Source organism: Mustela erminea, chromosome 2 (genome assembly GCF_009829155.1).
Source record: "Mustela erminea isolate mMusErm1 chromosome 2, mMusErm1.Pri, whole genome shotgun sequence".
NCBI classification, from domain to species: Eukaryota; Metazoa; Chordata; class Mammalia; order Carnivora; family Mustelidae; genus Mustela; species Mustela erminea.
Window position 1 is genome coordinate 141,965,417 of NC_045615.1, and position 15,717 is coordinate 141,981,133.

At 38.1% G+C, this 15,717-nt stretch overlaps 1 long non-coding RNA gene across 4 annotated transcripts in view; it reads right to left on the bottom strand.

The window, feature by feature from the left end:
* Positions 1–14,901, bottom strand: part of LOC116585097 — a 147,132-nt gene extending 132,231 nt beyond the window's left edge. For all 4 annotated transcript variants that reach the window (XR_004283464.1, XR_004283465.1, XR_004283463.1 and 1 more), the window contains exons 1-2: positions 14,499–14,901; positions 14,061–14,112 (exon numbers count right to left, since the gene is read on the bottom strand). This is a non-coding gene — a long non-coding RNA (uncharacterized LOC116585097). The remainder of the gene's footprint in view (positions 1–14,060; positions 14,113–14,498) is intronic.
* Between the last annotated feature and the right edge of the window lie 816 nt (positions 14,902–15,717).

The window sequence follows — 15,717 nt, forward strand, 5'->3', positions numbered from 1 at the left end:
ATAGAGCAAAACCTCTCTTATAGAAGGGAAGGAGAAGGAGACATTCATGGTAAGGAGATGGTCTTCACAAACATTCATGAAGTTCCATGGTATTAGGCCCCCACCTCTCTGATGAAACTGGTAAGGAACACGTCAGAACCTAATTTGCTCAGCAAAGTAATCAGGACAAACCATAAGCCAGAAAAAATTAAATCTAATGATGCCTGGGAGTTTTTCATTGGAAGATATTAACAGTGAGAAATTCAAACCTGCCTTTTTCCCCCTTTTCCAAAATACTGGTTTTAAAATATGCATTAATGGGGCGCCTGGGTGGCTCAGTGGGTTAGAGCCTCTGCCTTCAGCTCAAGTCTTGGTCTCAGGGTCCTGGGATCGAGGCCCACATTGAGCTTTCTGCTCAGTGGGGAGCCTGCTTCCCCCCTCTCTCTCTCTCTGCCTGCCTCTCTGCCTACTTGTAATCTGTCAAATAAATAAAATCTTTAAAAAATAAAAATAAAATACGCATTAATATTGCATCTGTCTGGGGCGCCCAGGTGGCTCAGTTGGTTAAGCAACTGCCTTCGGCTCAGGTCATGATCCCAGGGTCCTGGGATCGAGCCCCACATCAGGCTCCCTGTTCAGTGGGGAGCCTTCTTCTCCCTTACCCTCTGCTGCTCTGCCTGCTTGTCCTCTCTTGCTCTGTCAAATAAATAAATAAAAATCTTTTTTTAAAAATTGCATCTGTCTTCTATCTTTAAGAAAAAACTATAATATGACTACTAAATCTTTAAAATGTTTACATTTTTAAAAGGTCTAAAAAAGAAAGATATGCTCATACCACTTCATACCATATACAAAGGTTAGCTCAAAATGGATCAATGACCTAAATATAAGACCTAAGCACTATTAAACCAGAAAACATAGGGGTAAACCTTGGGTGTGGTAATAGATTATTAGATAGAACACCAAAAGCAGAAGCAGCAAAAAAATAAATAAATTGGGCTTCATCAAAATTAAAATTTTTTTGTATTAAAGGACATTATCAAGAAAATGAAACGACAACACATAGAATGGGAAAAAATGTTTGCAAATCATATATCTGACAGGGTTTAATATCCAGAATACATAAAGAATTCCTATAACTCAGTAACAAAAAAGACAAACAAGCTAATTCAAAAATGAGTAAATGATTTGAATGGGTATTTCTCCAAAGAAGATATGCAAATGACCAATAAGTACACAAAAAGATGCTTAACATTTTTAGACACTTGGGAAATGCAAATCAAAACCACAATGAGTTAGTATATCATACTTCCTAGGATGGCTATAATTTAAAAAAGAAAGGAAAGTAAAAGCAGTGTTGGTAAGGATGTGAAGAAAGTGAAAAACTGGGACCCTGGCCATGCTGGCAGGAGTGCAAAAAAGTGCAGCTGCGTGGAAAACAGTTTGGCAATTACTCAAAAAGCGACAGAATTATCTAATGACCCAGCAATTCCACTCCTTGGCTAATCCATTCTCCAACTCCGAATTCTGTCAACTGCTGATTTGTTTTCTTCCCCTATGGTTTTGCCTTCCACAATATCATGTAAATAGAATCACAAAATACATTGCTTTCTCTGACTGACTTAGCAAAATGCATTAAAGATCTGCTTGTCTCGTGTGAATCAACAATTTTATTTATTTATTAATTTATTTATTTATTTAAAGTTTATTTATTTATTCAGTTTATTTATTTATAAATTCAATATAAATGTATAAATTTATTTATAAAATAAGTTTATATTATAAATTTTTATAAATTTATAAATTTATAATATAAATATATTTATAAATTTATTTATAAATTCAATATTTATAAATTCAATATAAATTATTTATAAATTCAGTTTATTTATTTATTTATTGCCTAGTTGTATAGAGGTATCAGTTTATCCACTCACCAGCTGATCCATGATTTCATGGATAAATAACTTTGTATAATAGAGTTTTGATACTATCAGGCTAAAGACAGAAGTCTAAAGACAAAATATTGGACTCTAGTTGGTAAGTATGTATCTCACATAGGTTCAGTTCAGCAATTATGAAACTATTTTCCACACATACTAAAGTTGAATAAATAAGTAACTATATTGTAGATAATGACTGCCAGGTTTGTGAAACAAAGAATCTGTGAAACAAAGAAATTGCAAACAAGCAAAGGGGAATGCCAGAATAAACCCTGTAGTAACAGGATGAAGTTAAAGATAGCAGTGTGAACAAATGTTTATTTTAATATATACATACAGATGAAGATATAAAGAGATAGATACATGGGTTAGTACATGTACAAACATTTGCTAGCTTTACACACTGAAGGGGTCTAGAAACAATGACTCTCTAGTAGCAACAAGAACACCAAGAGGCCAGATTTAGGTTTCTAAATACCATTCTCCAATCAGAGGATCCACAATTCTTCAAAAAATACTGATTCTTGGCTAGGACACAAAAAATACAAGATAAGAGCCAGGAGAAGTATCTTATAGCGCCAGAAAGTAAGTGCATAAAAAGAAAATAAGAGAAGAAAGAAGATATGGGTTCCTCGAACTGACACAGGAACCAACTCTTAAGAGCTTCTGATGGCCAGAGATCATTTAAGCAATACAATAAACAATGAAGTAAATAAAATAAACACCCCTAAGTCAATAAATATCCATGAGACCATACTGATATAAATACACAAATGAATGAACAAATGAAAAGAGGCAATTCTTCCTACAGAAGAACTAGAATTACAGGAACAAAGAGGAAAATAGAACATCATCATTAGAGTACTACTGGCTTTCAAATAAACAAAAAAATAAGCCATTTTATCAGCAAAATTAAGCTTATTCAAAAGTTACAGAGAATTACAATGCAGGACAAACAAATTATGGAGAATCAAAGGCAAGACCAGAAAACAGAAGAGAGGGGTTTGCTTTTAAGGAGTAAAGGAAGACGCTGAGAGGCTCTGTTTCAAAGAATTCAGGGTGGTAACAGCTTCTCATTGGAGGAGTGCGGCAGTTTCCCAATGGTTGGCCCATTGCTGAATAAGGTGAAATTCTTCCTTCTTCATACTGAGGTATGTAAAGTAAGTTTCCTCCTGTTTAGGGTTGTGAGAACTTCCCCTGCAGGATTTCTGGACTCCATCTTTAATAAGGTTTCCATTATTTGTTTTCACAATACCAAAGTAATAATTGCTTCAGGCAACATCTACTGATGAATGCTAAAATTTGTGAGTGAAACTTTAAAGAGAAACAGGGTATCCACAATGGCTCATAATATCTCTCATCTAATATTTATTAATAACTGTGGTGTTTTCAACATATGTCTTCAATTTCTTAAATACTCCTTCCAGGAGATGGATCTCAGATCCCCTAGACTGGACTTATAAACTCTAATGGTCTAGACTTAGTAACTTAGTTCCAAAGAACAGAGTATGGAAAGAGGCAACTTGTAACTCAGAGAGACCTAGCACACAACCTAAGCCAAGTGATCAAGGTTAAGATCTATTGATCTCATTGTACCCCAAATCCACAACCTCAGTCTTATCATGTGGAAAAAGGGCAAACCCAACCTGATGAACATACTACAAAACATCTAACCAATACTCTTCAAAAGTAATTAAAGCCAAAAAAAAAAAAAAAAAAAGTAATTAAAGCCAAAAGACCTGAGGAGCTGTCACAGATTAAAGGAGACTAAAGAGACACGACAACTAAAGGCAGTGTGGTGTCCTTACCTGAACTGTGGAACAGGAGAGAAAAAAAGTCATTTAGTGGAAATACCAGGGAAACAGTTAGTCTGCAGTTAATTGCATTTGTTGAACTAATCTCAATTTCTTAGGTTTTTGTTTTTAAGCTTTTATTTATTTATTTGACAGAGAAAGAGACAGCGAGAGAGGGAACATAAGCAGGCAGTGTGGGAGAGGGAGAAGCAGGCTTCCCACGGAACAGGGAGCCTGATTCGGGGCCTGATCCCAAGACCCTGGGATGGGACGGGGCTCGACCCCGGGACCCTGGGATGGAGGGGCCATTCAGGGCTTGATCCCAGGACCCTGGGATGGAGCCTGATGAGGGGCTCGATCCCAGGACCCTGGGTTCATGACCTGAGCCGAAGGCAGATGCTTAACAAATGAGCCACCCAGGCACCCCTCTTAGTTTTGATCACTGTAGCATGACTACATAGGAGAAGCTGGGTACAGAGTATATAGGAACTGTCAGTACTATCTTTAAAACTCTTCTGTAAATCTAAAACTATCAAAATAAAAAATTTATTTTTTTTTTTTTAATTTCAGGTAAACTCAGGGCTTACACTCAGTAACTCGGAATTAGTGGGTCTCACTTCCAGGTGACTCAAACCAAAAATAAAAACATACCACCAGTAACCCATTATTCCTATTCACCTGTGCAATTTGCATATGCAAGTTGCCCAAACTGAAATCTCCCTGGCGTCGGGCTGGGGTAGCTATCTCAAGGTTGCTCTGTGAAGTGGCCCTATCGCAATGCACCCAGCTGCAGACCCGAGTACACTAGAGACAATCAACCCATTTCTCCTCCTGGCCTCTGCAACACGGATGTAGATCAGCACTGGCGGCTGAATGGGTGGATGGGGCATCCCATTGAGGGGCGATGAAGCAAACAGAAGCTGGTAGCCGGCACTTCGTAGAAAGGTGGTTAAAGCACAAGGAATGTAGTTATGTTCACCTTGGGGCTTTCTTACCCAAGGTGATCCTTGGGTAAGAAGTGCATTTTTATCTAAAATGCACGTGGCATTCAGGTATACATCTACCTTTAGGACAATGTAGAGAGGGTATTCTCTGGTTTACAATCCTTTTATTCCCTGAATTACTCCCATCTGATTCTGTACAAACTACTCAACCCTACCAGTGTCTTGCTGACAACAGCCAGAACAGAGATTTCCAAGGCGTCACTTCTAGAGCTAGTTAAAGAATTAAAAGGGGTCTAGGGGTGAGCAGGGATTTTTTAACTTTGAATATTTCCAACAATCTAATGAGATCACAAATGCCCTGTAATAAAGCTGCCCAGAATATTATTACTCTTATTTGCTTTGGCTGGAATCATGGCAACTCGGCATGAACCAAAGTGCTGATTGACAGTAAGATATATTTTTTGATTTGGAAAAGCAGAGAGATAAATTAAGTATTAATAAATAAATTTGTTAGTAGGCTAAAAAAACAAAACAAACAAACAAAAAAAGCCCACAGGGGGTTCATGGGCGGCAATGATGAGGAGCTAGTGGGCTACTTAGTTCATAAGATACACTGCCCTCAGCGCTTGACCCTACAAGCCAGCCACCATCAGAATTCTCATCCCCCCAGCACTTCCTCCTACCCTAGAAAACCTTTTCTGGTGATGTCTGCCAGTACATTACAAGTGCTCGGTAATTTAATGCCATCCTAACTGCCTTATGCATATTCAAGGAACTATATACTTCATAGTATGTCTATGATTCATAACGAGTGGAGTAAATATAGAGCCTATTTTTATACCTTCAGGAACATATTTCTCCACTTAAAAGAGGTTCCATGAGAAAGATAAATTTAACTTCCATCATGTTTGTTTATACTACTTTTTCCAAGTTATAAATTCACTGTTAAGGACGATCTGTACCCACAGGAGAATTTCAGCTCTTAGTAACAAGAGCTTCCATGGATATGATATTTACTAGGGTTAGATCTTCCCAGGCTAAAATGGCATAGGTGGATTCAAGCTAATTTGACAAGCACAGAAAATATTGACTTTTAGAACCGTCTGGTGCCAAAGATGATGAATACTTATAATACAGCACTTTATTTTTTAGGATACTCTGAAATGCTTCATATCTTAAAATGTCTAAAAATCAATACCTCTTTTTACTTTATAGCTGGTTTACAAAACATCCTCTAAAGGCTAAAAAATGACAAATGTAAATCCAATTTACCTAAGTATATTAAAATTTTAATAGAAGCAGAGAATGTTCACCTAATCTCTTAGAAGCAGAAATCCATATATATGTAACAGATCACCAAAGTTTGTTCAAAGATTAGTAAATTAAAATCACAGAAAACATTTTAATAGGCTTAAATAAATTTATTTATACTCAAAATCAATTATTTCAAATACAGGCCTCAAATGTAATACACAGTAGTGCCCTAATGATAAATATTTCTTTAATCAAAGGATAAAATAAATGAAAGAAAAGAACAACTTCATCAAACCAAAACAAAATATAAATATTCCAATCCTCTTTATTTAATCCCATTTTGTTTGGCATAACCCTAAAACTAAGATAAGGATTAGAAGAGTAAAAATATAACAAAAATAATTTGGCATTATGCTTTTATAGTGTTAACCTGCATTTGCTTAAAATGATAGAAAAGCATAATGGATAACATTAGAATAATCTATTCACACATTGGAATAATCATATATCGGGGAAAAAATCTATTTCTTCACCTCTCTGAGATTTTCCTTCGTTTCTTTAAGTTGAATGAACAGTGTTTTCAGCTTTTTAAATATCTTTTCTCAGTAAAACAAAGTGTATTTACATTGAATGCATTCTACCTGGCCCCATAGACACAATTTCTTCCAAAAATTTGGGCAAGATCTATAGTCTAGGGAACATGTTATGTTTATGTAATTTTAACTTTACACATAAACTTTGTTGAAATAACCTTTAAAAGCAAATTTTCTTAAAAGAACTGAAGTACCAAGTATGGAATTCACTGATATTATACATAGACACATTTGATTATAACAAAGACCGTAAAATCATTATAGCAAATTGAGAATTGCTTGGATGATGAAAAGCTACTTGAACTATGGATATGAGTCACCCTCTGAATGTAGTTGAATCTCATGTCAACTCAGTTAAATAAGGATCACAGTCACCAAAAAGACTCCATGAACCTATTCAAGAGCATCAACAGTACCTTTTGGCCTAGGGAATTCAATTTCAAAATAGTGTTACAAACTAAGGATAATGCTATAAGGTGAAACGCAACTCAGTTCAGTTGAGTTCATTTATCCCAACAGAATATGTTCCTTTAACATTTTATTCCAGGTCTTAGGCATTAACATGAAACAGTATAACTGCCTTGCAACATCTTGATATCAATTTACTCTTCCCGTCCCATACCCAATGATGAGAATCTGAATATAGATCTAAAATACTCCTAGACTTATTCTGATAGCTTGTTTGCTCTTATTAATAGTAGTAGTAATTATAATAGTAATTTATTAAGCACTTAGTATGTTTCAAGACTTATTCCAAGCATTTTGCATGTATTAACTCAGAAAAGCAGTTTACATTTTTAGGCTTCCTATATAAGGAGGAAACTCTCCTGGTTATTTAACATACTATGAATGACATATAGAATTTGCTGACTTAATTCTCCTGGTTTTTAGCAGTTATTTTAAAAAAAAGGAATTCGTGACAGCAGCACCATAGTCTACCAAAGTCAAGGAAATTTGCTCCACTATGCCTCCTGCCGACATTAGGAAATACAATTGTACAATGTGAAGCAAATTAACACTCCCATCTTGGCTAGCACTGTTCTAATGATCTCATAATATTATTCACATGAGCCCATGAAAAATGAACTTTTAACCAGTTTAACCCTGTAATCTCAAATGAATACCAGAAACCAGAAAAAAATTACTGATATGATTAACATGTAATAATTTAATTGCACCAAATTTTTTTAAAAAACAAAGAAAAGTGAATTGTTTTATTTGATGTCAATATATTCCCCCAAATATACATAGGAATTTAGCTCTGAAAGCATAATAAACTGTAATATTCAGAAATAAATTTCACTCTGTGATATATAAGTAGTAAACTCAAATTATTTTTTTTTAAAGATTTTATTTATTTATTTGACAGAGAGAAATCACAAGTAGATGGAGAGGCAGGCAGAGAGAGAGAGAGAAGCAGGCTTTCTGCTGAGCAGAGAGCCCGATGCAGGACTCGATCCCAGGACCTGAGATCATGACCTGAGCCGAAGGCAGCGGCCTAACCCACTGAGCCACCCAGGCGCCCCTCAAATTATTTTTAATATTAAATATACTAAAATTTCAAACAGAGCTATGAAACATGTATCATTGTGAAAAGAGCCAGTACATTAATATGAATATAAAGAATGGCGGAAAATATACCAAATTGTTACAACTGACCATCTGTCATCTTGAAGATAGAACTTTTAGTCATTTTTATTTTCTTCTTTATAATCTTACTGTAACTGCCAAATTTCCTATACCCAGCTTGTATTATTTCATTTTATTTCAAATTTTTAAAAAGCTACACTTCTTTCTGATTGTATAAGTAATATACTTACATTTAAAGCGGAAATCTAGCAAAATTCTACTTACCATTATTCACCGCCTCATCAAGTCTGCGTTTAGCTCCCTTTGCATGCACTTCAACCACAGTTTCTATACCATTAGCTCTGCAATGCTAATGCTAATGAACGTTTAATTGGCTGTCTTCTTCCCTATACCATAAACATGAAGACAGGGACCAACTATATCTGATTAATTCTTATAGCCCCATACCTACTACAATGCCTAGCATAGGTAGGTACCCAATAGTTGTTGAAATATGTTGTTTCCTTTAAAAATTATTAACTATAATAGGATCAACATTCCTGCACATACAAATTTGTGCACTTATCCAATTACTCTCTGGAGTAAATTTCTAAAACTAGAGTTTCAGATACAAAGGTATGCACATTTCAAATTTGAAAATACATTGTCAAATTGCCTTCCATGATCCCTGGAGAAATTTACATTCCCACCAACAATGGATGATAGTGTCCATTTCACCATATCCTTGAAACACTGAATATTGCCACTGTAAAAACAAAATTAAAAACAAAAACAACACAGTTTTCTGAAGGAGATATCATTATTCTCCATCACCTTTATATTAGAAAAAAAATAAGATATTGCAGATTTTGGCTACTCTTAAAACTAGTTATTAAAGTGCAGATAAAAAAATACTAAGCAAATTATATTTAGAATGATTGCTCATGCTGAACACTAGTTCATCAGTGGAATGATTCTTTATGTTCAAGTAAAACTGCCCACTCTTCTGCTCAACTCTCTTCAATGTACCCAAAGGGGAGACAATAAAAATATGTAGGAAAAAATATATAAGTTAGAGTAAACATGTAAGAAAACAATCTACCATGGAGATAAATTGACTGGAATAGAAGATATACAGGTTCATGTGCAAGTTGGGTTCTGGGAAAGAACTCTAAAGCATGGATTCAAAAAAACAAGGTGAAATGGGTAACTTACTGTGAAGGTGTTACATGTTGCTCTGAAAAATGAAGTTGGAAAATGCTCTCTGTCTTGCTGCTCTAGAACTGCACTTCCAAAAGCCTACTGTTAAGGTCCACAGGAATGCTTACGCCAAACTCAGTGTGTCCAAAATAAAACTCATCTTCCTCCTCTATTCCCCAGAACACCTAATTAATTTTGGATGCAGGCCATGATGCTATATCTAGATTGGCACTGTCCAGAATGTAAATAGGGCTGGTCCAAATTGAGGTGTGCTCTAAATGTAAAATACCCATTGGATTTCAAAGACTTAGTATAACAGAATGTAAAATATATCATCAATAATTTGTATATAGATTACCTGTTGAAAGGATCGCATTTTGGAGATATGGGGCTGAAAATACATTATTAAAAATAATTTCACCTACTTCTTTTCTCCCGTTTTAAGTGTGTCTATTAGAAAATGAAAATTTAAGTGGCTCCCATGTGTGGATTGTGTTATATTTCTATTGGGCAGAAAGGATCTAGACCATGAGGTCAAGGGCCAGATGAAGTTAAGCATCAGTTGTTGTGCCCTAAGAATCCTCCACAAAGTAGCAAAAAAATGAGAGGAGAAAGAAAGAATGGGGCCTGGCTTGGATCTCAAAGAACCGATGGAGATTTCTAGGCATGGGAGACGGTGTAGAAGCAGAGCAGGAGTATAAAGCAAAGACAACAAAACTATGTTTTGATGCCAGATCATCTAAAATAATTGCTCTCATTTTGTTCTCTCTGTGTTGCTTTTGCCAGAGTCTTCAGCAGGGCCTCTGAATATTCTAACCACATTTAACTACACCACAAGGTAGCAAACTGGGCTGAAGGGTTACAGTGGGAAAGCATGTCTCCCACAGTCAGGAGTGACCGAGAAGAAAACCAAGAGGATGAACCAAGAGGATGAAGGACTTGAAGGACAAAAATCACCTGCCCCACCTACCAGGAATTTCCCCTTCTAGGGCTATCCTTGGAATTCCAGGCTTTGGTGGTGAGTTTTATTTCTATGTTTTATTTGGGTTGTGCATTACAAGGATCACTCTCCCAAGGCCTCCTTTAACCTGTAACAAAATCCCAGATTGGCCCAATCCCAAAGTTTGCCCGAACCTCATCTGCATTCGCCTCACACTTTGGATCATGTGTCTTGGATGCCAAAGTTGTCATCAGAGTCCAGCTTTGTACTTTGTATCTATTTCCTTTCCCCTGAGCAGATGGCACCCGCTCCCAATTATTTCAACTTCCCTCATAGAGTTTCATGGAAATCTTCATATGCCTCACGCCTCGGTATGCTGAACAACTCAGTGACCCAAACTGCAAGACTTCTAAGGTCTTTGTCAACCTTATATTACTATAACAAAAGCAAATCAGTGATTGCCTGGGGGCAGGATAGGAGATATTACAAAAGGGCTGAGGAAACTTTGGGGACTAATGGATAGTTTCATTATTTTGACTGTGATGATGGCTTATGGGTATATAATGGATCAACTTACCAAATGTACACTTTCATTATGTCAACTATACTTCTACAAAGATGTTAAAAATACTATCAACATGTTTCTTTCTCATAATCCATTTCTTCAATCAAGAAACCAATGAACAAACATTTATCTATCACCCCCTCTGGCTATCTGCATCCCTGATAAGAATAAAGTATTCCTCAAACAGCATCTCAGGGAAGTCATTCATTCTATCATTTCCTTTACCCAAATAAAGCACTATTTTAGGAGCAAAGCTTCCATAATATATTTCATTATGTTAATCAAAAGAGAAAATCATCTGATACATGTTTGAAACCAGTGGATTATCTGTCTTTCCAGAGAAAAATACATCCCTAGTGAATAAAGAATAAAACTTTGAAAATTTCACAACCCAGGGTAGCAGAGTAGTTGTGTTAGGCTGGGTTTCACAGAAACAGAGCCTGAGATGATGACTGTTTTGCAAATGATTTGCAGTTCTCAGGTAAAAACTGTAAGTAGGGTAAGCAGGATAAGGAAAAGGGAAAAGCAAGGCAAAGATGTGGATCCAACTGCAGTCCACCCCAGCCTGATCCACAGGAAGCTGCCTAGCACATGGTAAAAGGGCTGCCAATGACATGGCCAAAGGGCTCCTCTTTAAGGCAGAAGGGATGGTACCCCAGGATCTGTCATCTTTTAGCCACAGGCCACACCTGGGAGTCTTGGGGTGTAACCTCCTGAGCATTTCGTGGCAGGGCAGCTTCCATCAACAGGGAATTCTACAGAGAAGGTACAGCTGTGAGCTGTTGGCAGCCTGTATTCATAGCCCCTGGAGAATGGGGACTCCTACATACCTGAAAAACTATTTCAGTTTTCCTGGGACTGAATGACAGCAGCTCTAATGACAGCAGCTCTTTCATATGCTTGTCAAAACAAAGTACTAATGGATGAAAGTATTCAGAATGCCATTTTATATTACATAGTATATGTAATTAACTTAAAATCACACATAGCACATAACATAAATGTTATGTTACTGTTGTTGCTGTTATTGTGTCCTCAGAAATACCTGTACCAGGTATATCATTGTCCAAGTGCTATCTAGATGTCTACAAGTGAGATTTCTATTCAAACATTAGTTAAGGGCAATCTAAAGATTCCACATCTAGGTGACTGCCTAGATAAATGTGCACATCATTTTTATCTGACATTTTCTCCAAGTTCAAAATCAAGTAAGTGTAACCTTTTTTGTGTTTGTTATTAAAGAATAGGGATTGGTGTGAAAAAGAGAAAGCTTTTCTTCTAAGATCAGGAAAAAGACAAGGATGTCAATTCTTGCCACTTTTATTCAACACAATATTGAACATCGTAGCTGTAGCAATCAGACAAGAAAAAGAAATAAATGGTAATAAGTTGGTAAGAAATAAGTAAAACTCACTATTTGCAGATGACATGATGCTATATATCGAAAACCTTAAAAACCCCACCAAAAAACTTCTAGAACTGATCATTTCAATTACAGGACAGAAACTAATATATAAAAATCTGTTGTATTTCTATACACCAATACAGCAGAAAGTAACACAAAAGAAATTAAGAAAACAATCCCATTTATAGTTTCCCCAAAAAAGAACAAAATATCTAGGAATAAACTCAACCAACCCAAGGTAAAAGACTTATACCCCCAAAACTGTAAAATATTGATGAAGAAATTGAAGATGACACAAATGAACGGATTGGGGGAATAAATATTGTTAAAATGCCCACAGTACCCAAAGCAACCTACAAATTTAATGAAACTCTATCAAAATACCAATAGCAGTTTTTACAGAACCAGAGAAAACAATACCAAAATTTGTATGGAACAACAAAAGACCCTCCTGAATAGCCAAAGCAATCTGAGGAAGAACAAAGCTGAAGGTATCACAATAGCAGATTTCAAAATAAATGACAAAGCTACCCTAATAAAAACAGTATGGTACTGGCACAAAAATAAACACTAGAACAATGGAACACAATAGAGAACCCATAAGTAAATCCACACTCATGTGGCCTATTAATCCATGACAAAAGAGGCAAGAATATATAATAGGAAAAAGACAGTCTGTTCAACAAATTGTGTTGGGATAACTGGACAGCTATGTGTAAAAGAATGAAACTGGACCACTTTCTTACACTATACACAAAAATTAAGTAAAAATGGATTAAAGACATAAATGTGAGACCTGAATCCATAAAACTCCTAGAAAAAGGCATAGGCAGTCATTTCTTTGCTATCAGTTGTAAAAACATTTTTCTAGTTGTATCTTCTCGGGCAAGGGAAACAAAAGCAAACACAAACTACTGGGAATACACCAAAATAAAAAGCTTTCACACAGCAAAGGAAACCATCAAAAAAACAAAAAGGCAACCTGCTGAATGGGAGAAGATATTTGCAAATGATATACCTGATAAAGGGTCAATACCAAAAAATACATAAAGAACTCATAAACTCATACACCAAAAAAGAACTCAACACCAAAAAAAAAAAAAAAAAAATCTGATTTTAAAAATGGGCAGAGGAGCTGAATAGACTTTTTTTTCCAAAGAAGATGTACAGATGGTCAAAGACACATGAAAAGATGCTCGACATCATCAGGGAAATGAAAATCAAAACCACACTGAGCTATCACCTTACACCTGTCACAATGGCTAGAAAAAAAGACAAGAAAAAACAAGTGTCAGCAAAGATGTGGAAGAAAAGCAACCCTTGTGCACTGTTGGTGGAAATGCAAACTGGGCAGCCATTGTAGAAAACAGTATGGAAGTTCCTCAAAAACCAAAAACTTAAAAATAGAATTACCAGATGATCCAGCAATCCCACTACTCAGTATTTACCCAAAGGAAAAAACAGAAACACTAATTCCAAAAGTTATATGCATCCCTATGTTTTTGCAGCATTATTTACAATAGTTAAGATAATGGAAGCAACCAAAGTGTTCATCCACGGGTGAATGGAGAAAGATGTGGTATATCTATACCATGGAATAATACCCACAAAAAATGAGATTTTGCTATTTGCAACAACATGAATGTACCTAGAGGGTATAATGCTAAGTGAAATAAGAGAGACAGAAAAGGACAAATACCATATGATTTCACTCATTTGTGGAATTTAAGAAATAAAACAAACCAAGACAAAAAAAAAAAAAAAAAAAAAAATAGGAGGATAACTCTTAAATACAGAGGAAAAACTCCTGGCAGCCAGAGGGGAAGTAGGAGGAGGTATGGGTGAAATAGATAAAGGGATAAAGAGTACACGTACCTTGATGAGCATTAACTAATGTGCAGAACAGGTGAATTCGTAGGCTGTGCACCTGAAAGTAATAGAACACTGTATGTTAATTATATTTCATTCTTTTTTTTTTTAAGGGAGGTGCAGCTGAATAAAAGAGCGGGTACGATCTCCACATTGGCTGAGATCTGCTGCCGCAGACCCTCACTAGACGTCTTCTTCACATAGCTCCCGACGGAAAAACCAAAACCAAAACTAAAACCCCTCTCTCACCTATGCTGTGTGACTCCAATCACAAGACCAGACTCTTCCTCAAGGCTTTCCACAAAGCCACACCCCATACTTGGAGGGACACTTACACTCAATCCCAGGGGCCAGACCTCTGATTCTTGCACTCTCCAGAGGCAAGTATAGAAAATCTGGACTCTCCTTTCTCTCCCACCTCCTAGTTTTGGAAACCACACTGACCTCTTAGTCACAGCTGACTCAAGAGGGTGGGAAGGGTCCGTGGCGAGTAGGCACGTTCCCCCGCAGAGAGAAGGCAGCGATTCTCCCGTCAGGGGGTGCCAGCACGTCGAGGAGGGGGCGGGCTTCGCCGCAGTGGCCGCTTCCCCCCGGGTCCCGGCGAAGGAGCCGCGCGCTCCGGCCGAATTTCGGAACCAGCACGCCACGGGGAGCCCCCATGGCAGAGGCGGCCCTGGCCGGGGCGGGCGGGCGCCTGGGCGGCTGTTACCTTTTCGTCTACCCGGTCAGTCCGTAGAGGAGTGTCAGGGTCCCGTCCCCCGCCCGCCGGGCTTCCCTTTGGCCCCCGCAGGACTGGGACCCGGCCGTTGCCACTCGGGAACCTCGGCGCTCGCCCTCCCCCGGGACGCCGCCGTCTGGAGGGAGGGGGCGGGGCGCCGGGAGGCCCTGCCTCGGCCCCGCCCCTCGGGCTGAGCGACGCTTTAGATTTCTTCCCCGCTGGGCTCCTCGGGTTAGGCAGTCCGCGGGTGAGCCCGGGATGGGGAGGGAGGTGCTAGCGTGGCCGTGCAGCGGGCATGGAGGTGGGGCAATTTGAACCTTTACTTTTATTTGGGAACTACTAAGGGTACACTGTGGAGGTAGATGTAGTATTTACATTTGTTCTTAAAATAATGTGACTCTAAAGTAAATTTTGCGGGAGTGAGGGAGACCCTCAGGGTGGTGACCAGCAAAGAGGTGCCCTTACGTGCAAAGTTGGAGAAGCGCGGTTGGGTACGCGGGTGTTTCTTTTAAGCGCTAGTGCCTGCCGGGCCCGAGCGCACAGGGTCGGGCTCTAGGACACGCCCTCCTCGTGGAGCCTCGCCCCCGCCCCGCAAGCCCGGGCCCCCAGGGGAGCGCGGACCCGCCCTAAGTCAACCTCCTCGGCGGGGAAGTCTGATTCTGGGCCCTTACGGAAAGCTCTGAAATGGTGGGAGATTAAAAAAAAAGCCATAAAAGAACCTCGTGGAAGTGGACGGTGCAAGCCAGAGTCTTTACTTGGCTCCGGGATGAATGGTACTGACGGCTCAAAGGGGCCTGGAGGGTCTCTTCCTAGGCTGATGTATAAGTTTCCGCTTATAGTTTTGATGGAGCAACTTAACAAAATTAACAAAAATTGCTTTCCATTTCATGGGAAACGAAGTTAAATACACTTTGGTTGCTTTTTAAGTACCTGCAATGCCATCTA